The sequence below is a fragment of the Haemaphysalis longicornis genome, unplaced genomic scaffold, assembly GCF_048455015.1.
Source record: "Haemaphysalis longicornis isolate Haplotype H1 unplaced genomic scaffold, Haemaphysalis longicornis Haplotype H1 scaffold_1, whole genome shotgun sequence".
NCBI lineage: Eukaryota > Metazoa > Arthropoda > Arachnida > Ixodida > Ixodidae > Haemaphysalis > Haemaphysalis longicornis.
In genome coordinates, this window is record NW_027526203.1 from 11,139,257 (window position 1) to 11,161,595 (window position 22,339).

The 22,339-nt window shown below is 46.2% G+C and overlaps 1 long non-coding RNA gene across 2 annotated transcripts in view; it reads left to right on the forward strand.

The window, feature by feature from the left end:
* Positions 1–14,222, forward strand: part of LOC144163200 (uncharacterized) — a 28,798-nt gene extending 14,576 nt beyond the window's left edge. Inside the window, exons 3-4 of one of the 2 annotated variants that reach the window (XR_013320864.1) lie at positions 8,094–8,258; positions 12,967–14,222. This is a non-coding gene — a long non-coding RNA (uncharacterized LOC144163200). The remainder of the gene's footprint in view (positions 1–8,093; positions 8,259–12,966) is intronic. The other variant, XR_013320863.1, reaches the window with a different exon arrangement.
* The last annotated feature ends 8,117 nt before the right edge of the window (positions 14,223–22,339 follow it).

The following is a 22,339-nucleotide window of genomic DNA, read 5'->3' on the forward strand; positions in this document are numbered from 1 at the left end:
GGCTAAAACCAAGAGTGACGTCTCCTTGCAGCGCCTCAAAAACAGCATTAATCAAATCATACACATGATCAGGCGAGTTGCAACCAAGAAGCGAGTCCTAAAGTGTCCTCTCGAGAGTTACTTACGTGAACCCCCTGTCTTCTTCTCGACAAGGAAGACATAGAGATGCTTTATATAATGATTAGAAAAGGGGTCGAGCAGGTCATTGGTTTTCTCATGAGTGCGTACACACAGAGGCTGCTTAGCACGGGGCTCCACAACACGGTGGAAGAGCTGATAGAAGGCCATCTTTCTAACCAGAAGGTCTGACTCAGAACTGCGATGGGTAACCGCATGCTTCACCAGATTGGCTGGGCAGCCCAGAATGTCACTCCGATTGACGTATTCCCAGACTCTTGGACACTAAAACTAGAGATGCTCCCTTTGCTATGAATATGAACCCCTCACATGACGAGGGTCACCGAAAAGCACGGGCTCAAGCGCTAAACACCGCCCTCGGTGGGGGTCATGCAGTTACCTACACAGACGCCTCCAAACATCGAGGGCAGTAATACGCCATAATCGTGGCTACCTCCAGGACCAACCTCCTTGCGTGTACCTCGCTTAGGACCCAAGAAATGGCGGCAGCAGAAGAGGCAGCAATCGCCTTGGCTCTCGCTCAACCAGGGGTTCGGACGGTAGTCATCGATTCCCAGCAAGCCTACTGGAATTACCAGTAGGGTTGGGTGTCCTGACTTGCACTGCGGGAGCTAAAAAACCATTCCCCAAATGGTTCCATTCAGCTCATCTGGACACCCCCTCACGCTTCAATGGAGGGCAACAAATACGCCTACCCAACAAGCCTGCGCTTTTACCTCTCGTGCTATGGAGCTGCACGAGGGAGCTTGTCACGTTCAGGGAGATAACCCACCATTATCGCCTTTTGAGACAGACCGTACCTTCGCCTTTCCCTGACCTTTCCAGAGAACAACAAACTACTGTACGGCTCACACAAACCGGGCTCCTTCCCACAGCCTGCGCGTCTTCACTTAATGTATCCGAATCGCTACGACGCTGAATGCAAATTTTGCTCAGAAGTAGGAGCACTTCGCCTCGTAATCGGGGTGTGCAACTTTAGCCCTGATTACCCATCTCTCTTTCCGTGAACTACCCAACAAGAGCAATGGGAGATGCTGCTGTCCAGGCCCTCTCTACCTACCCCGCTTGAGCGGGTGGACAGAACACAGGCCGCGCGGACTGCATATGGGCCCCACACAAGAAGGAATTACTCCTCAGGGCTGCACTCTGGGCCGTTCAGAAATCTGAACAGAAGTATTTCTTCCTCCTCCTCCTTCTCTGCCGCAAATCCAGTCGCATCCGTCCGCGGCGCAGACGGAGAAGACAGATCGTCTAACACCGGGTTGGAGCCTACTTTAATTTTATAAAAAAACGCTCCACTCTTGTACTACCCCAATACAACTCAACTAAACACCGTTCATGCTTCCTGCATTGATTTAACTGTAGCAAGAATATCTTTTTGAAGTAATAAATGGTGTGGTTAAGTGCATTTCACTTCTCTCTGGTTTTGCTATTTATAGAGCGATGTGAGTGAATTTAATTGACCTCGCATTGGTAATCGTAATGTGTGCCGTTTACTTCTTTGCTTTCCAACCACATGCACGGGGTGGATTGGCGCGATTTTTTTCTTCCTTCATGGGGTTCTCGCATACAGTAAGCGAAAAAAAGAAGTAGGTGCAGAGCAGCGGTTAAGTCACCTGGCTTTAACCGCGCGTCCCCGGGTTCGATTCCCGTTACCGGCACGGTTTTTTTTGCGTTTTATTTGAGTGCGCATGAAATTTTAGGGCCATCTGCTGTTCCCAACTCCAGTTCTTCACTTTCATGGGTTCTTCGGACGTTGCGGTCCGAGAGCTGAAGCGTTCGTTTTCACCGAACACTACGGCAACCAACATCCTTATCTTGATGCGAGACCTACAAATGGACGGCTTTCAAATTTAAATTACTTGGACTCGTGGACATACAGTCATGTCTCGTTAATATGGACGCCTCTGTTCCCCAGAAAAACCGTCCATAATGTGAGTCGTCCATAATTATAAATCAAAGTAAAAAATCCAAACTAAGGGAATATTAGTTTAAGGAAAGCTTCTTTCAGGAAGAATCGTTTAAGGAAACAAGTAAGCACAAGGGAAAGCTCGGTCCGTTTACGCTTAACACCAGTCATTGCCCCTACCAAAATGACCAGAGAAGCCTTGCCTTTTATGCGCAGCTAATATTGGCACGAACTATTATGGTGGTACGTTGTTGTGAGCTTCAGGACTTGCTCTTTCCGGCGTATGTCGCACCGGGCAATCTGGTTTGATAGGAAAAAGGTGTCACCCTGCCGGCCCTACCCTAGTGTGTTTTTTGCTAATCACAAATGTTCTTGATCTAATTCGATGGTACTGGAATTAAGAGCATCCCGAGATAAATGCATGCGTCGGCTTTCTATGCTTCGGCAAAAAAAAAAGGAAATTCCTGTACACGCTGGGCCTCGGGGGTCACCTGTCACCTTTTCTATTTTTTGCTTTGTGACGCCGTGTCCATAATAACGAAACAAAAGTGCCTGTATTTACCCGTTTCGTCCCCAAAATAGCCGTCCATAGTCCGGACTGCGGGTTTCTACATTAACGGGACAGAATTGCATGGCGAGAGATCTGTCGCCAGAAATTTCATCCATATTGCGGGGTGTACATATTAACGGGGTCCATATTAACGAGACATGACTGTACCACAGACGCACAAGGAAACCGTATGGCACACGACGCTGCCACGGAGCCACTAAAATCACCTCCAGCGGTATCAGGCACGCCCGTACCCCTTCTCCAAGCAGGCTGCCAACTCCAGCTGTGCGACCTCAAAAAGCAAAGCAGACAGCGCTTAGAAGATGAAAGTGTATGCGAATGCGGCCTGTACCCCTCACGTTATATACAAGTTGACAGCCCCAGCAGGCTCCGAAAAACGCCGATGCCTGTTCTGTAGTCATGACAGCAAAGCAAATCTATTCCACTTTATTTGGCTTTGTCATGCATTCGATCATAACCACCATCTGGTCCCGCATCTACGTCCATCTACGTCCCGCACCCGCCGCTGAATCGGAACAAGTCAGTTGCTTCCATGAGTATCCAGCAACTTTATAATTAATAGCAGAGTATGCATTCGAAAATGGTCTCTACAAATTGGTGTAGCGGTCTCACCGACTTTCCCGGCCTCACCATACGATATCCACCCTCAATGTCTGCAGCGTGACCTGTGAATATTTAGTGACACTGACTGGCCAAACTGTGTGCGCTGTGTAAATACGATCCCCAGTCTATAACATTCCCCATTGTGAGAATTGTGCCCTTCCGCTTCCGCCATCCTTACTTCCCCCCAGGGCTTTCTGGCCTCTCGTCTCAATAGTTTTGAACTCGCTCACTCCCGATTTCGCCGTAATAGGAGATGGCATGAAGAAAGTCACCATCTTCAAATTTCTTGTTCTAACACCACTGCCCGAATTCAGTTGCAGTGCGAGAACCAAAAAGTGGTGACATGTTCAGCGCATGATGGGTCGTATCACCACCAAGTCGACTTAAAAGTTTTAGTAGAAGGCATTCGTTCTTGTTTCCAAGAGTTTGTCAGAGTTGCGAAAACTTTAGGACATAATTTTAAACGTACAATATTCATATCTCCTTTTCATGTGAATCATATTATGGCTTTCCCCGCTGAATGCCTTCGCGAGGCGTCATTATGAATTCTACGTCTTGTAATCTTCAGCCGCATAGGTCAGCACATATGGATATGGATACAAATACCCCGTCACCAACCGTGAGCAATGAGTGCATAAAAATATATAATTTCAACGAAATGTAAAATGGAATAGGCTGCAGTCAAAAATTGCCCTCTGTTCAGTTTCTTCTCGGGCTGAAAGGAAAATTGCGTCTGCAATAAAAGAACGCTGGTCCTACTAATAAACATCGGCTTACGAACTGGGTTTTTCTGCTAGACGAGGGTGCGATTACAAAACCTATTACACCCCTCAAAAGTAATGGGAACGGCCTTTGAAAAGGAAATATCCCGCTTGAACGCGCACTAACAAAGCTGGAAGTGCAATTGTTGTTTACCTACAGCTCATTATTTTGACGTCACTGTGCGTCGCAGCGGGAAGTTTTACGGTATCACCGTTATGCTGCAAGTCAAATTACAGTCAGACCAAACATCGCCTTAATGTACATACTTTTAGACCTCTTCTCACTGAAGGTTGGTCAATAGGCTTCACAGTCTTCAGCATTCGATCCTCACAGCTGCCTTATTTCAATTTAACTATTTACCCATTTCCAACGACGTTTTTCGATGACGTCACGCAACGAATTTAACATTCAAAATGACAAACAATGAAAACAACGCTGCACACAATCAGCTGTCAGTCCTGCATAGTTTCCCTGTTTCGGTACGCCTCTTTTTGGTACATTTGTATCTTTCAGCTAGATACAAGCTCGCCAATATAACTGTCTAATTGTCATTATTCTACATGGTTTTGGCCACCCGTTGTAGGAGAAGCGTCCGTATCGCATCAATGTAGTGCTAACCATTGCACCAATTTTATGGGCGCAGGACAAAGGGAGTGGAAACATCGGGGATAGGTAGAGTCTAGAATGAAGTTCAGAATTCGTCCACGCAATCATTTGTATCAAGTAGAAAATTGGACGTTCCGAACCTAAGGGCTACCATACTACAGCTGTACACTCTAAACGGCCAACATTGCCTCTAGGTCCGACTTTTTTGTCCCTAAAATTGTAAGCCGTCTACAAGGGTACGGAAAAGAGCTAGCCTTATTACAGACTAAAGGAATTAGCAGCAGTTTGTTTAGTAGTCTATACCTTACTCGGGTATCAACAAAGTTTTCATTCAGATTTCTACCAAAAGCTTTAAACGTTAGCGCGGGATAAATCTTTCGAAGTTTTCCCTCTCGTTTGTGAGCGTTTTATCTACAACTAAAATAACCGCTGGATATACTATTGAAAAAACTTCTCTTGAAAAAGTTCTCTTGAGTACGATGGTGATGAAGAATTTCTCCCGTTATCATATACACTTCGAAACACAGAAGACGAAAAAAAAACGGGTTAAGTCATGACAAGCCTTTTCTGGTTACGCCTAAACAGGCGTAACGAGAAAAGGCTTGTCATGACTTGTCATTTCGATGCATTTGTGAATGAATGAAAACGTTTATTTCTCGTCTAAAGCGAGGGGGGGGGGGGCTGGGAATAAAGGCACAGATGCCTGACACAGGTCCTCAGCCCCCTTTGTCAGTGTCAGCCGATTCTGCCATTAGCGATATTCAGTAATGTATCAAGTAATCAATCAGAGCAGTACTCAAGTAATCAGTTATCAGGAAATCAATCAAAGCAAAGGTTTAATTCTTTATTCTCCGCAAAGTACTGTGGTAGCTTACCATAAAGGATTGTGGGTAAAGCAGACTGCCCATATTTTACCCAATTTTGTGTTGCAAGGTGGCACCAGTGCGCCTGTTGACTGAGCCGCGGGCACAAGGGAGAACTGACGCAGGCAAAGTTTTATTGCTTTCTTTAACTGGGTAAGTGTTGATTCCAGAAACGTTTTACAGCCATGCTTTCTTGGGCTAGCTGGAGAAAAAAAAAACATCCGTGAGCAACGGCCGGCTAACATTATCAGTAAAAAGTATCATCAAGGGTATGTATCAGCGCTACGGAACGTACGCGCTGTGGGGACAACGCTTAAGAAATAGGAATGGTTTGAAGTGTTACACTGAAGTGAATGTGCGTAAATCGGGTCACCGCTCTCGTATCGATCTAATCTAACATTCGGAAAGAATGAGGCTGGTGTCCAAGTACAACAAATTGCAGTATATCATAGTGACCACAAAGCAATGGTTATCATGGTGACAAATAAAGAGAGAAAAGATGACAACAAGGGCATTATGTGTATGTATTTAGTCAAATAATATGGGAAATCACCATATATAACTCAATATAGTTATAAACACACACAGCTTCGCTTGTCTTTCATCTTGACATTGTGGTGGCGCACTGAATTTTCTTCAGGCTGGTTTCCTGTTGGCAGCCAATTGCGCACAATGCAGCGACCATAGTGCCGCTGATTGCAGTGTTAGGTGGTTTACCAGCAATCAAGTTACTTAGAACTTCAAATAAAATAGGGGGGAGGGGTTACGTGCCGGTTATACATCTCGCCTGTGAGGTGCGCTGTAGTGGGAGGCGTCAGATTAAGTTTGCTCATCAGGGGTCTTTAACGTTCCCCAAATGTTGGCACATAGACGCTATCGCTTTTTGTCTCCATCAGAAAAACGACTGCCGCGGCTGGAATCGAGCCCGCGTCCTTGGGCTCAGCAGCAAAACGCCTTAATCCTTGATCCACCACGGTGGGTTTAGTTGAAAGTTCAACCAAATAAAGGCTGTAAATTGATTAAACACGACATCTCGGTAAGAAAACAACCATGAAACTCTGAAAGGGGACAGATTCTGATCCTAGCTCCGTAATCGCAACAGTAGGACGATGGGGATGGACGCCTAAATCAAAATTCCAATCGTACCAAGTGGTCGGAATAAACGCTATACAACAAAAAAATAGTTAAGACAGCTGAGGCGACGTCTTAATATTAGTGTGCAAATTGCGTTCATAATCATCATCATTCACAGCTTATTCGTGTCCACTTCAGGGCAAAGGCCTTTCCCAGAGATTTTCGACCACTCCGATCCCGGGGTTTTCAAGTCCATTTTTTGCCCCCAGATATCAGTGTTTCATTCCTCCATCGGGTCTTGGCTGTTCTTCTAATTATTTTGCCATCTCTCGGAATTCACTCCGTTAACCTTGTGGTCCGTCGGTTGTGTGTCATTCGCATCACATGGCCTTCCAAATCCCTCTTTTTAAGCTTAATTTAACTAGAATGACTTCCACCCGAATGTGTTGCCTAATCCATAACGCGGTCTTTTTATGAATAAGTGTTAACCCCATAATTCTTCGTTGCATGGCTCGTTGGGCAGACCTAAGTTTTCTTTCAAGGTACCTAGTGAGACCCGAAGTTTCTGCACCATATGTCATTACCGTAAGCATACATTGGTTCTTCTTTATAGCCACAGGGGAAGCTTACTGCCCATGATTTCTGAATACTTCCCAAATGCAGCCCAGCCTATGTAAATTCTGAGCTTACTTTTCTTCTCATTGCTAGGATCGGCACTGACAACTTGCCCAAGGTAGTTATATTCACTCACGTCTTCAAGAATTCCGCTGCCTAACTTGAACGTGCATTTATTTGCATGATATTTTGACATTACTTTCCATGTTCATGTGTTTGTTCTTAACCCTGCATCGAACATGAGAAATAAAGTTCACTAAGCATCTTTTACAATTTCTGCTCGGACCGATTCATGAAGACAATAGCAGTCGTTTTAGTTACGATGGCTGCTTAAACTATACACAGAAGGCTTAAAACCGGGAATATGGCTGACGCTCAAAGAAAAAATTGAAGGTATTTTTACGCGCAAAAATGCACTGCCAAAGAACAAAGTATTTATACAAAGCCAAGTCTCCTCAGTATGTCACACGTGAATTATTAAAAAAATTTATTACCGACATTTTTTTTTTACTTTGAAGCCTGGATGTAGGGTTGGTGCCACACTAGGATGTGCCAAATTCATCTAATCAGCAAATACGTGCACTAGATACGACCACTTTGGAATAGTTCTTATACAGGTACATTAATTGAGATACTTTGGGGCTAATTTTGTCCTCGTTTGGTGCTTCGTTTACTGAGAAAAACCTTCAATGAAATTATTCATGTCCAGCACATACGACCAGTCTTCTAACAGTTAAATTATTTAGTGCCTGAAGCCGAGCATTCTGCCGAGCAGATCTTTCTGTTGATTTTCAACTTACCTGCACAAATATCGCCTTCCTGACCACATTGGAATTTCCTGACAAGCCTTCACCAACAGCGGTGTACCGGAAACTTTGTGTGGTGCATTTCTTGCAAATAAGTGCAACCACGGTCTTGGTTGAAAACAAAGCACGTTTCTTTTTCGTTGCAGATTGAGGAACCAAGCAGGCACACGTCCAGGGCGAGGACCCGAGGATACTATTTCACTTCACGGAACTAAACTCGGCTATACTCATGAGCGTATTCGCGCTCAAGTCGCCGCGTTCAACGGACAATCGGTATGCTTCACGAGGTTGAAAGAGTTATCTGCAAGACGGTAAGGATAGGCAGTGTTACCAACGATCGCGGTGTAACGAGCTTACGTGATCACACTCGGCCCTTTTCGGGTGGCCAAAAACTGCAAGGCGCCCTCGGTAGGGTGTAAGCACGCTTATGATCCACGCGTCTTTAGCGCGATAACGAAGCTATCCACTTGTGTTTTCTGGCGTAATTGGTACACCTAAATCGGCTTATTTGGAGAGCGTGGCTATCACAGGGCGATAGGACATCTGACCGTTAAAATGCGGGCCTACGTGTAGAAAGTGAACAAACTACACTCCACCAGCTCTACTCTGTCCCGGCGAAGCGTTATCAACAGCCGCGTATCTACTTGCTTCATTGCAAATGACTTTGAAAGACGCTGCTGCCGTCTCTTCCGAGTAGCTCCTTTTACGCTCAACGTTCCCGCCCCTCACGCTCTTCTCATCCCCTCTGGCCTCTCATGAAAATTTCAATGAACATCTGATCAATAGAACTCGACATTCCCGCCTTCGCACGGCTCGCGCGCCATTTGTTGGGACAGCGCACATCTTTTTTTACATTTTGAGTTTTGTTCTGCGTGGAACAAAACCAGCTACAGCTCTGTTCTCTTTCGCATGACATTAGTATCCGATGGCCCGGTTATCGATTTGCTGAATTTTTTATAAATTCATCCCGTTTTTTTATTTTAGCAAAGCTATCTGCGACGTATGCACGTAAAATTGACTAAACACTCAGTAATATGGAGCTTAGCTTACAAAAACTACCGCCAAGCTTTGTGGTATTAGGCACAAAAATATAGATTCCCTTGATACGTATACTCTAAAACTCAATACGGAAATTAAGGCAAGCGAACTAAATACGTATTTTTCGTTTAAATTACCCTTAATACCACACGGCTATCCACTTACGTTGAGTCAAATCAGTGAAAGGCGTACGTTGAAGTGAAGAACATCACACTACATTTTTTGTCCATTTCCTTTCATCGATTTTTACTACAATTGAGCTCCTGTTTTAACGTTAACTCGCGAACGGTACTTTGCGTAATAATTTTCACGACCATCACACTAGCCATGCTATCGTCTGCTGATACGTCGCACGTGTTTTAAGCATACTCTGGCCACAGCAGTAGAAGGCCCTGTTTATCGGTTCTCTGATGTTGTAATTACAGCGACACGCCACACCTGTTAATGGAAAACCATACTGATGACGCACATTCGCTCATTCCTCAAGCTCTTACTTGATCAGCGCGGTAATAAACAAAACCACCACTTCGCTTTTTACCTACTATTGGCTCGCTTGTGTCATGGCTCATGGTTGGTGCACACGAAAAAAGAAAAGCCGAAGTCTCTTCCAGCTGCGCCGGTGACTTATGAGGAACATTCTAGAAGCGCAGATGGGGCTCGCGTGCACCGCCGGTTCTCCCTGTCGTCAGTTCAGGCTCGTCAAGCGGATGGGAAGACCGCGCATCGTCCGCTCGGTGGAGGAACAGGCCCCTTTCGAGGAGCAACGTCGACAATGCGTTCGCTGACGGTTGCCGAAACAGGTGCACCCATTAGAAGCTTCGCGTACTACCATTTTCTCGACAGGGGAAGGGCTATAAATTCTTAACTTTTTTTTTTTTGTTGGGGATCACTTACCACAGTCTTAGTAAGGGAACTATAGAGGGTTGCAGCACGTGGGATCTTTGTAATGGAGAGGCAAGTCTACCCCCTTGGGATGCTGTTACACAAAACCAAAAACTGGGATTTTATTGCTACTCGATCGTAAAAACAAAACATAAAACGTAATAAGTTAGCAGATGGGGCTAGATGGAATGTGGTCATGATGGCCAGCAAAATATAAACACAAGACGAGAAGAGTAGGGACGACACAGGCACTATCTTAAAACTGAAAGTTTATTAGGAAAACACGGATTACTTAGACATAAAAAGGGGGGCAGTTATTAGCCATACCGCCACAATTGAAAACACCGCAATAAAGCCACCAAATTTAATCCGAAGTAATCTCCTACAAACACGAGCTGCCTAGGAAAGACACTTCCGCATCTGTCAATGCAATTGAATGATGGCCGACGTATGTGTCTTCATTTTTATTTCCCGGGTGGGCTGGCTCTTGTGCTTCATCACAATAACCATTTGATTGAGCTCGGGGCCGCAGCCGCACTGGTGGCAATGGAGTGAAAGGTGTGACGGCGCCCCCAGTTCGGATAGCTAGCGTGCTCTCTTTAAGCGGTAATTAGGCACCGTCCCGTCCCGTTTGGTCTAAATACGTGCCACCGCATGATAAAGCGACGGAGTATACCACCCCGCATTCGCAGTCGGTGAAAGTGTAGAGTGCTTTAAAGAGAACTTGTCACCACCAGTAGCTCCTCTTCCTTCCTGCGACCCTTCTGTCAATACTCGCGCACATGATTCTGCGCTTCCTGGCCGCGCGGAAGATAACGTTCACGTTTTAATGACCAGCGATAGTTTTCCAATGGCGCGAGGCAGAACGCGGATAGAGAATAACTGCGATTTTTCTTCGCCCATCTGATAGCATTGCCCCCGTATTCAGTTTATCATTTGTCCTCGCTTCAGCGATTTGAACAGTCGCTGCAGCACACACGAAGAGCCGTACGCGGGAACCCAGATACTTCCAATCTATCAACTTGGCGCGAAAAACTTTCGCGCACGATATGCGAACAGGACTTCTTTAGCGCTGAGCAAAGGCACGACGTGGCCAACACGTTCTTGGCAATCTCGGAGTGGGCCGAGTGGAAACTTAGAAGGGGCTGGACCCGGGAGAATACGACCAGCAAACATGATTGCTAGGGAATCGTAGCGAAAGTTCAAGGAGAATTGAAGCACATTGTCCCTTGGAACTTAGACGTAAAGGTAGAAACCTTTGCCCCTCTCCTTAAACAGCTTAAAAACCGAATAAAATGCGTTAGATCTATAAACACCAAATACTTATTCAATATCCAAATAAATATAAATACAAATCTTGTTTTACGGCTCGGTCAACTTCCCAAAATAAAATGTTGCTTAGTGCTGGTGCCACTATTGAACCTATGCACGCCCCCGATATCTGCACAGAGACCACAACCGGCTGTGTAGATTGCGACCTGCACATAGTAGCTGCCGCCAGCAGGAGGCAGCGCGCGAAAAAATTCAAAATTTCAAATTTCAAATTTGAAGGCTTTACACGCCGCAGCTACACGTGAGCTATGAGGCACGATGGCTCCGGAGGCGTGCTTTAGCAAACACAGCCATGTAAGGCTTCCCCGTCAAAACAGCTCCTCATTTAAGCGCACCGTAAAGCCCACAGCAGGTTTGCTCTCCCCTCAGGGTGGATCTGCACTAAGTGCAACGGACCGAGAAAAAGACGATATAACAACGGCTGCAGGCCACGCACGCGCGTATTATAGCTGACGAATAGAAGACTTCAAAGGACGACGAACGGTGAGGATCGAATGTAGCGCAACCCGGTTCCGGGCGCCGGAAAGGGCTAAAACAGCCAAAGAAGCAAAAAAAAAAAAAATTTGTGCACGGAATCACCGAGCATGGGCAGATAGTTGCCTACAAAGCCGGTGGTATTGACTGGCCAAACGAAACAACCGCGGGTCGTAGTAGATCTCGGAAGCTCTACAGGAATACAAAACCAGTTCTGTTCGTGGCCCGACGCCACTTAATGAGTTGCGTGAAAGACACTATCATTAAGGACACAAAGTTGGTTTAGAAACAGTGCCGGTGTACTAGGTATGTTTGTACGAAGTAGTAGAATACCTAAGCCGCGCAAGTGAAACGTTAGCAGTAAGCAGAATAGGCTCCACCCGTACCCGGGAACGTATGCATGGCTTTTTCTGCTTCTGCGGGTGGTACACAAGTGACAGGTATATGTAAAACGTTCGTACGGGCAGCTGTGACAAAGATGAAACCAAAACGCACCGAACCGATGTAGTTATTTTGCAACAAAGCCCCTCTGCAGCAATTTGCAACGTGTAGAAATGTGGCCGGTGGTGCAAAACCGGAATGTGTGTAAATGATTCTAAAACTTCTTGCATAAAAACAAATAAAATATTGATACGTGTTTATGGATTAGAATTGCGTATAATAAATAAATTATTATTAAGGGCAAAGTTTTAAAATGAAAATCCGAGACCAGTTTACTACTTTCGTAGTGGGCCCACTCGGATCTATTTCTTTGGGGCTGGTAAATTTCTAATTCGATGCTAACAAAAGATTATAGAGTAATACAGTAACAATTCCTTTCCGGCTTATGAAATACCCAAACAAATTTAAATTTGGGCTTCACGCGGCGTCAATACATGATGTAAGACGCAATGCGCGAATAAATTAGCCGACGAACCTCGGTTGTGAGACGCCAGAAGTGCGCATTGACGTAAACGAAACAAACCCAAATACGTGTGTGGTTCCGCAAGAGTCCTTGCAGATATCACTTTAAATAAGCTGTATAGGTAACGCATTAACTTCCATGGGCATGTCTTCTCCAGCGCCCCCCATCAGTGCTTCGTATTCAGACCCCGTCCCTAGCGCAGCTTTTGGTCTGGCTTTTCATAACCGAACTTTCTGTAAAACATATTTTGCAAATTCTGAGATATAGAAGAGTAAGCAATCGAGATATGTTAGCCATGCATATTCTTATGAGCTCCCTTGTTATGGTATGGAAACATATGCAGCGGAAGAATGTGTTTTTCATTGATTTTTCACGCTATTTGATTGCAGAGGAAGGGCTACCTCCTGGAATGGAAAGGGTGCTCCAGATGGGCCTGCACGCTCGAGCCAAAAAAAACTTGAACAAGCAGTGTCTGCAGAGCTTCGAAGACCCAAGGATGCCTGAACGCAGGAGATTGCAGAGCGCAGCCGATGTGTTTCTATATGAAGTGCAAAAAAAACTGCGCTTCAGACAGAGATCAAACGGAATTCGTTCGATTCCGTTTGACATAGACATCTTTCGTTGGGCATTTAAAGGTGCAGGCAGAGTTCTCGAACATGGTTGGCTTCTTTGCGAGAAGGAAGATTTTCTTAACCTGCCTCTCCCGAATAATTGGTTCCTTTCAAGTAACGCACTTGGCGAACAAATCCACATTCTGTTCCCATTGCGTGTGAAGGCGACGGTGCGGATAAGGAAAGCCCCAGGAAAACAAACCTTGGGATTTCCTGTGGAGCGAATGCACATATTCATGGTGACTGAAGCAAGGAGCTCTCCCTGAGCTTGTTGAACAGTTGAAACGGTGAACAGACAGAACAGTTGAAACGGTGAACAGACAGATACGAGGCCAAACGTTTCACGTTTGAGTTACCCAAGAAAGAAAAACCAGCCACCTCTCTCGGAAAGCGTACGAATACACGCTTGCTGTAGGCTACGCCCGTGTATTTATATAATTACGATCGCCGTATGAAGCTACTGTGTTCTCTTCTCCAAGCTTTGCTGTAGGCGCCTTGAAAATGTCATATGCTCAACATAAAGGTGAGCGCTTCCTTTTATGCCAGAAAATAAAAGTAAAAATGGCCTAATAGCTTAGTGTTTCTCTTGCGTAGTTAAAATGGAGTGGGCATCTTACGGCCAATTTATTGGTACTGACTGCCGTTAGGCTCCTGACATTCGGGTTTGGTAATTTACTACACAAAACTATACTGCCGAGAACAACGCCGATCTGATTTTTGTGCTTATGTTTTGGTGCTAGCTCCTGGCCGCGCCCAGCTATCTGTTTTGTGTTAAGTGAAGCGCGGGTGTCGTCCTCCTCCTCTTGTACGCCACACCGGCAATCTTATTTTGATAGGAAACATGTGTTGCTTGTGGTCGCTATACTTGAAGCTTCTCGTTTAATCTATAGTGTTCTCGGTCTTAACCGACGTTTGCGGAAAGGAGCACCTATCGATAAAATCGGGCTGAACATACGCCTTGACATTCAATTCGCCGACGCTCGACTGTGCATGCCACTTTGTTCACTGTCGCCATTTGTGTTTCTTTTTTTTATTTATTAGGGAGCAAACGTTCGCTCCAAATAAACGTTACTTCATCAAAAACCTTGCGTCGTTCCTGGCTGCGTGACAGTATAAGGGGAACAATACAAGTCCCTACAAAAAATAGTGCAAATATGTAAAGTCCAGCGTCGTTTTACTAATAAATGCGCCTCCATCCACCAAAATGCCCCACGTAAGATGGTGTTTAAGCCCCCACATAAAGTAAAACAAACGTGGGATACAAAACTTTTAAATTTTTCACATGCACAGAAGGATAGATTTCGCAGAGAGCATTGGGTTTGTTTTACGTACATTGAGTGTAGGCTACGCAGAGGGGAATACGACCTCGCCAGCTCCTACGTCACCCCAAAATGAAATGAATTTTCTCGATAGCACCTCAACCTCACCGTTTAGGTTTAGGTCTAGACAGGCGAGTTCAGCATAGCATGGGATAAACCCATGCATTTTAGTTAACGGAAGGTGACGGACGAGAAACAGGATCTTACCAGATGTATGCCACGCCCCCTTCCCTGGCACCCCCTTTACTTCACATTTACCGCAAATGTATACAAAGTACTTAACACGCCAAATGCCTTTTTACGAGGCCACACGACGCCAAAATGTGCGTCGTAAGGCACGCGCTATCGGAAAATGATTATCGCGGTGTGTCGCCTTCTGCACGCACGAGCCAGCGGGTTCGCCTTGCGCGTGCGCCGTGACGCTGTGCGCCGTAAAACTTCAACGAAAATGATAGCGAGCGGGCGCGCATAAGAAATGAAATACAAAGAAATGTAGCGCGCCCATCGACTGCGACGCGTTCTTAGCAAAAAATGTACAAAGGGAGAGCGCTAACCCTTTCGCGTTCCACCCTTAAAGGCAAAGCTTAAATAGTAAAAACAAATCAATCAACAAAATTAAATTATAGGTAATAAATAATAAAGATTAAAAAATAAAATTAAATTTAAAAAATAAAATAAGACATCCAATAAAGAAATAAATAAAAATATATCAAAATAAATGAAAATACGTGCATAAAACAATGAAAAGATATAAAAGAAAAATACATCCATAAATAATGTGAACACAAATGAAAATGAGGAAAAAGACAAGTAAAAGATGAGTGTAAATAAATAAAGCATAGTATAAAATAAATGAAAATAAAAACAAATTGGAAATGAGTACAAATGAATATATTTATTGATTGATTGTGGGGATTTAACGCGCCGACGCAACGCAGGCGATGAGGCGCGCCGTAGTGGAGGGCTCCGGATTAATTCTGACCACCTGGGGATCTTTAACGTGCGCCGAAATCTCGTACACACAGGCGTTTTTGCTTTTCGCCTCCATCAGAAAAGCGGCCGCCGCGGCCGGGAATCGAACCCGCGACCTCGTGCTCAGCAGCGCAACGCCTTAGCCACTGAGCCACCGCGGGGGGTAGTATAAATGAATAAATAAATAAATAATTAAAATATAACTGAAATAAAATTGGAAAAACTACGCATTGCGCGCTAAGCTTCGCTGGACATTCACCTTCACAGAGTGGATTGGCTCATCAATTTTTTTATCTTCATCGCCGCTGCTCTTTGGGTGCTGCACGACACAGCTGGTAGCCCGTGGCGATTTTCATTATTTCTTGAAAGAAACGAACAGGCAGTAACAAGAAAAGGTACGAGCACAAGTTTCTGAGATACTGCTGTGCGCTCACAGCAGCTTACGATAAACTAGCCGTAGTTCCCGGCCATGCCCGGGTGTGTAAGTACGCATAACAATGGCTATAACACATACTGAGTACACCGTTAAAGCCGTTGTTTTAGCCAAATCTAGATTGGCCTCCGTAGGTATAGTTTAGAACGAAGTCCGAAATTACTGATTGATTGATTGATTGATTGTGGGGGTTTAACGCGCCGACGCAACGCAGGCGATGAGGCGCGCCGTAGTGGAGGGCTCCGGATTAATTTCGACCACCTGGGGATCTTTATCGTGCGCCGAAATCTCGTACACACGGGCGTTTTTGCTTTTCGCCTCGATCAGAAAAGCGGCCGCCGCGGCCGGGAATCGAACCCGCGACCTCGTGCTCAGTAGCGCAACGCCTTAGCCACTGAGCCACCGCGGCGGGTAAGTCCGAAATGACGTCGAAGACATTAACCTCGAAGACATAAAATTACTTCGAAGGATCTCTGAAAGAATCGTTTTATTGATTGATTGATTGATTGATTGATTGATTGATTGATTGATTGATTGATTGATTGATTGATTGATTGATTGATTGATTGATTGATTGATTGATTGTGGGGTTTAACGCGCCGACGCAACGCAGGCGATGAGGCGCGCCGTAGTGGAGGGCTCCGGATTAATTTTGACCACCTGGGGATCTTTAACGTGCGCCGAAATCTCATCGCGTCATCGAGAAGTGTTGGAGATGTGTCTAACGCCCGTATAACTTTGGCAAGTATGAACCAGGCCGCAGCGCGATCCATCATGGACCCGTCACCTCGCGGCTCCGGACATCTTTGCTCTGTCTGCTATGCTGTGTGACGAACGCCTGACATCGAAGAAAGCGTGTGCATCACGTCATCCAGAAGTGTTGGCGATGTGTCTAGCGCCCGCCTAACATTGACAAATGTGATCTGGGCCGCCGCCCGACCCATCTTTGACCCGTCACCTCGCCGCTTCGGACTCCTTTGTTCATTCTCAAGGGAATGCCTCACGACGAAGAGACTCCGTTCTAATCGCGTGTTGCGGAAGGGTGAATGCCGTTTTGAAGTTGCATCGAAATGGGAATGGTGTTCAATCGGCCATTAATGCGCTCGATATGTACCTATGGCTGGACCGTACAGGTCTGACGAGCTTTTCTGATTGGATGCTGCAGCTATTTTGTGGATTCGCATTGCAATGTATTCGTTCGTTCTTAACCAGGTTACGAAATTATGTATCATTAAAATATTCAGCCAGATTTCTGTCAGCCAGAGGAATTTGCCTGTGTTCCCTGATAATAAAATGTGTTGCCATGTTTCATTGCTTTGTTCGAACTGCACTGGTTCTGATACAACTTGTACACTCTGGTAGACTATCAGACTAATACAATCTGATAGACCTATCAGACTAATACAGACTGATAGACCTAATAGACTAATACAGACTGATAGAACTAATAGGCTAATACAGACTGATAGGTCTGTTAGCGGCAATAAGCATATACGTGTATTAAAATTTGTATCAGAATTTTTGCTTGGGCCACCCTTGGTCGCGCCCTACTCGTAGCCGGTTTTTGGCCGGATGGTGCGGACGCTACGATTTGGATATTTGAGGTTTTTCTCCTTCCTAACTTACTGTCGGGGGCGGCGGAAGGGTCTCGGAACCTTTTTCAACTACTTATTGGTACCTACCGAGTACATTGAATACTTTTTTTTTCGGCTTTTGCCCCGCCGGCTAGGCCGGTTCGGCTTGCGACGAGGACGGTTTGATATCAGCAAACACGAGTTCGATATCTGAACGGGCCGGCGATAAATTCGGTCGGTCGTCAGTACCTAATTCTCTTGATAGAAATTTTATTGGGCCGAGAGAGAGAGAGAGAGAGAGAGAGAGAGAGAGAGAGAGCGATCTTTAATGAAGTCTGGCGATGTTAGCTGGGCTAAAATGCCTAACTTGCTACGCCAGTTGATGACGTGATGAAGATGATGGCGATGATGTTCAAGAAGTTGATGCGTACATATACGGCGAGTTATTCACAGCGACTGGTCTAGACCTGCGCGGAAACCCACGCTGGCCGTTCGCACGAGCAAGACGGGCTATTGCAGCTATCCTAGCCCCCAGAGAAACAAATAAAAAGGATAATGCTCCTCCTCCCTTCTCTCCTCTTTTGTTTTTACCGGCGCATTTATTTTCCGCAGAGCTCAAAAAACGGCGTCCGACGGTGCCAAAAGTAACTTCACTTTGATAGCGACGTCGCCTCGGTCGCTATCAAAAGCACCAGCAGTGCTGGCATGACGGTGTGCTTAACGGGAGGTGTAGGTAAAGGACCACACACGGAAAGGCGATCGGCGATAAAGCCCACTACTGGAAACGTGAATTCTTTTTCTTATAATTTTCATTTCCCGCATCACCTATTACGTCACCGCGGGAAGTTTGAAATCTTGAAGGTTGAGACGCCACGTGGTGCCAACCAGCTGAACTGGAAGCTTCCTGTCCCAGATTTCTGGATATGTAATATAGGGCAGGTGCCAGTAACGGGAGACTCATTGCCAACGTTCGAGACGCGCTAAACGGTTTTTCGGATATTTTGTGGTGGTCTAGCTACTTAGAAGCCTTACGCTATCATTTGATGTACTTTCCGATTTGAAGAGGGAGGTGGGCAGCGAGCGCTTGAGCTTACGTAGCCAGTAGCTTTAGTGATTGCATTTTGTAAGGCCGAGAGAAAGTACAAGAAACAGGCACCTCCATTTGATTGACGCAGTCGCGCCTTACCCCATTAGTGCCCGATGCGCCAACGAGACCCCGGCAGCCCTGGAGTTTCCTCGCACACTGTCTCCCTTCTCGCGTGCCCTGGTGAATAGGCGCGAAGTGTCAGCATTCCCGCACGCCAGCCTTTTCCGTTCTACCGCTGGCCACGAGTCGTGTCGGTGACAGGATTTCAATTAGATTCTTCTCACGTGCCCCCAGCGGCGGCTGCAACTAAAGGCGAACGGAAATGAACTTCGGGAAGGGCGCCAAAGTGCCGCCGATCACCGTTTTGTCTTCTCTGGCCAGCGGCTTGGTTATGGAGAGTATCAGCGCTTTTATCGCATGAAACCACCGATTCGGCTATTACAAGCACGAGCAAGATGGCGCCTATCTTGTTTAGCCCGACGGCCATTTTAACCTTCGGCCCCGGCCGGCTGCGATTGCACGAAGAAGCCACTGTTGCGCTTCGAAAGGCCACGCTGTGAGAAGCAGCGGCTGTTGAGGGGCGGAGGGGCGTGACTGAGATCCCCCTGACTGTTTGGAATCGAGCGTGCGTGCATTCGGGGAAAGGGGTACCGGCGCTTTTAGATGCAAAGCATCTCTTGCTTTCGGCTCTGTCGTCCATCCGTCGTCCGTCCCCACCTCTCCCCCTCTCCCCACCAGCTGTGCGATAGGGCGCGCACTTCTCCTCCTCTCCCTCTCTCCACGCCAGCTGTTCGATAGCGCGCGTTGCTCCTCTCTCCCCATCTCCACACCAGCTGTGCGATAGCGCGTGCGCTACTCATTACCGCAGCTGCGCGATAAGCGCGCTGGGTGTCTCCTCTCTCATCTCGTCCCCTCCACTCGATCTGCTCTATATAATAAACGCGGTCCGCGCGCCGCTCCCGCAGTTGCTGCTTCGGTTGAGTCACGCTGAGGCGTTCGCAGTTCCGTCATTTCCCGTTATTTGGATACCGAATCTCGTGAACGTTTCGGAACCTCCGAGATGCTTCGCATAAACTCACGGTTCCCTCGCGGGAAGGTGGTGTCATTTTTTTAAGCAGATAAATGTGCGGGTAGCTTGCCACCAAAGGTCACCCTTTCAACACACACATACGAACTTTCGGACTTAACCGCCTTCTGAGTACGACGACGTTAAATATATTTTTTCCCGTGACATCCGCGATCAATCCCGCCCTGTTCTCCTTCGCAGTTCGAGTCGGTGCTCAGCCCCCAAGTGCTCGCACCTCCGTTTCCCCCTGGGAACTCCTTGGAAGGCGGTTGGATCCATTTATTCTGGCAGCGTCCACATCCCGACGACGCCGCACTGCAGCTGACACCCGTGTGGTGCGGAGTTATGAATGTGCCCGCCACACTTCCGAAACATTGCGTGGGCCACGCTTGGGCTACGGGGGAGGGGGTCAAACCCCTTTGCTGGCTTGTCCGTCGGTTGACCTTCCACCCGTATCGCGGGAAGCAGCGTCTTGCGGGAAAAGCGTGGCCTGTGTGTCAAGAAAACTTTTGTTTTAGAAAGCGCCACACATGTATGAAAATTATTAAAACGTGCTTATTTCGTTCGTTTCTAAGCGGGCGCAAGTTGTTTCGTGTAATGTTGGCTTGAAGTAGAGCGTAGTGTGGGTCGGGGACGAACTCCTGTAAAGCGTGCTCTTCCGCTAGACAAAGTTTTCGAAAAAGCCAACTGAAAACACTGAAAAGTTTAAGAAAAAAATCAATATAACTTTGTTGTTCTTTTAATGTGTGACTCACTATGCTTACTAATCCCAGTTCCAAAAGGCCTATCTTCCTAACAAAGCCGGTACTGGTATCATCATCATCCACAACAACAACAACAACAACAACAACAACAATAATAATAATAATAAATAATAATAATAATAATATTAATAAAAATAATATATTTGTTAATCAAACAATTTTTATTTTATGTGTCCAAGAAACGCCCTAGGGTCTTGGTACCGGTACACCATGTTTAGAAACAAGAGGAATTCTTGATGATTCAACACAGCAAAATACTATGTGTAAGACAAAATATAAAAACAAAACCAGTTACTAAAATATGACAATACAAACATCGGCTACCTAAGGAATTCGTTCTGAATGCCGCATATCTTCGGAAAAGTTAGTTTGGCACGCTTACATTCATAGATGTAACCAGGTCGTCACAGAAAATTCCGTCATAAAACAGGTTGTTAAGAGAGATGAAATGTGCTCGCATTTGTCGACACCAAAAAGTAGAAATACTTATCAAAAAGGCATGCTGCCGTTTGCGTCATGATTGCGCATGACGGAAACGCTGCTTTGAGATTGAAATGATCGTTCACCTTTCTATACTGCTACTGTTGGACTTGCATGTTCCATTCCAAACAACTGATTCGTATTTGACAAGCGGTAAGCAGACAGTCGAATGCTACTTAAAAAGAAGAGGACCTTGAATCTATAGAATATCTGTAAACAGCACCCAGACATCACAGAGAGCGTCGGGTAATTTGTGTAACGTGGGAATAGAAATTCAGAGAATGTTCAAATAATAACCTCAACTTTCAGAGTACGCAAAACGCATTAAAGAAGTCAGCGCGAGTGAACGTAACCTTGCCTTTGATAGCTTGCCACGCTCATGCGTGGCCGAACTCTGTACACTTCGGGGTACAAAGTAGGGCAGTAAGCGGGATGCGTATTGACCGTCTTGACATTGCTTTTGGAATCACCCGCAAAGTGCTGTGAACATATTCTTGTGCCGCATTTTGGCATCCAATCGGTGCCGTGAATGTCACTAAAAAAAGGTTACTGCTGATAAAGCAGTAGTGGCGGAAGCCGTAATACCTTCTATTATGCAAATACTACGATGGCATGCGATTCATCGCAGCGAGCGATGTGTATGGAACACTGAAGCAAACGTTTCAGTTTTACGTCCCTTCGTGTCTGCGCTGCGCATAAACAGTCATCGTACTCATAATTTTACTCCTGCCACTGACAAAAACTGTCAGGGCTTTCTTACTGCTAAAATCCATTTCTTGCGACGCTCATTCTCCCCGGCTGCCCGAGAAACCTGTACAGAACGATGGCAAGCTGCCTTTCGCGATTGTGGCAGTCCTTCACGCAGCAGTAGCGGCGCTGCCACTAATTCTTTCCTTCGGCATTTTGACCCTTTCAGACCCTGCACCTTGCAATTATAACTATGTTTCTTAAAAAAAACACCCCCCTCGCGAGGGGCACGATCAAATGCAGAGAATTTCCGCGGGGGGCGCGCCTGCAAGTCATGTGGATTACGTATTGGTTGTTGTTGTAATTGTTGTCTTCCAGCGTAGACATTGTCGATGAAGTCGCTGGTGAAACGTGAAACGTGCCGTGAACCCCCTGCCGCGGCTATGACGCAACGTGGCGCGGCTATGACGCAACACAATCCAACACAATCCACTTTAATCTAATCCAATCCAAATCCAAACCAATCCAATCCAAGCCAAGCCAATCCAATCCAATGCCCCTCGCGAGAGAGTGTATAGCGCCAAAATCGCGCCACCACACGAACGCGTGACTTCACGACCACGCCACAGATGTTAGCAACCGGAGCACGCGCGAACGACATATGTGGTTTAAGCGCGAACCGACAGCGGCGAGAGAGCGCGATGCGAGCGCCCCCACCTGTTCTTGCGCGCGAACCGACTGTTGATCAGCGCGAACCCAACGCGGCGAG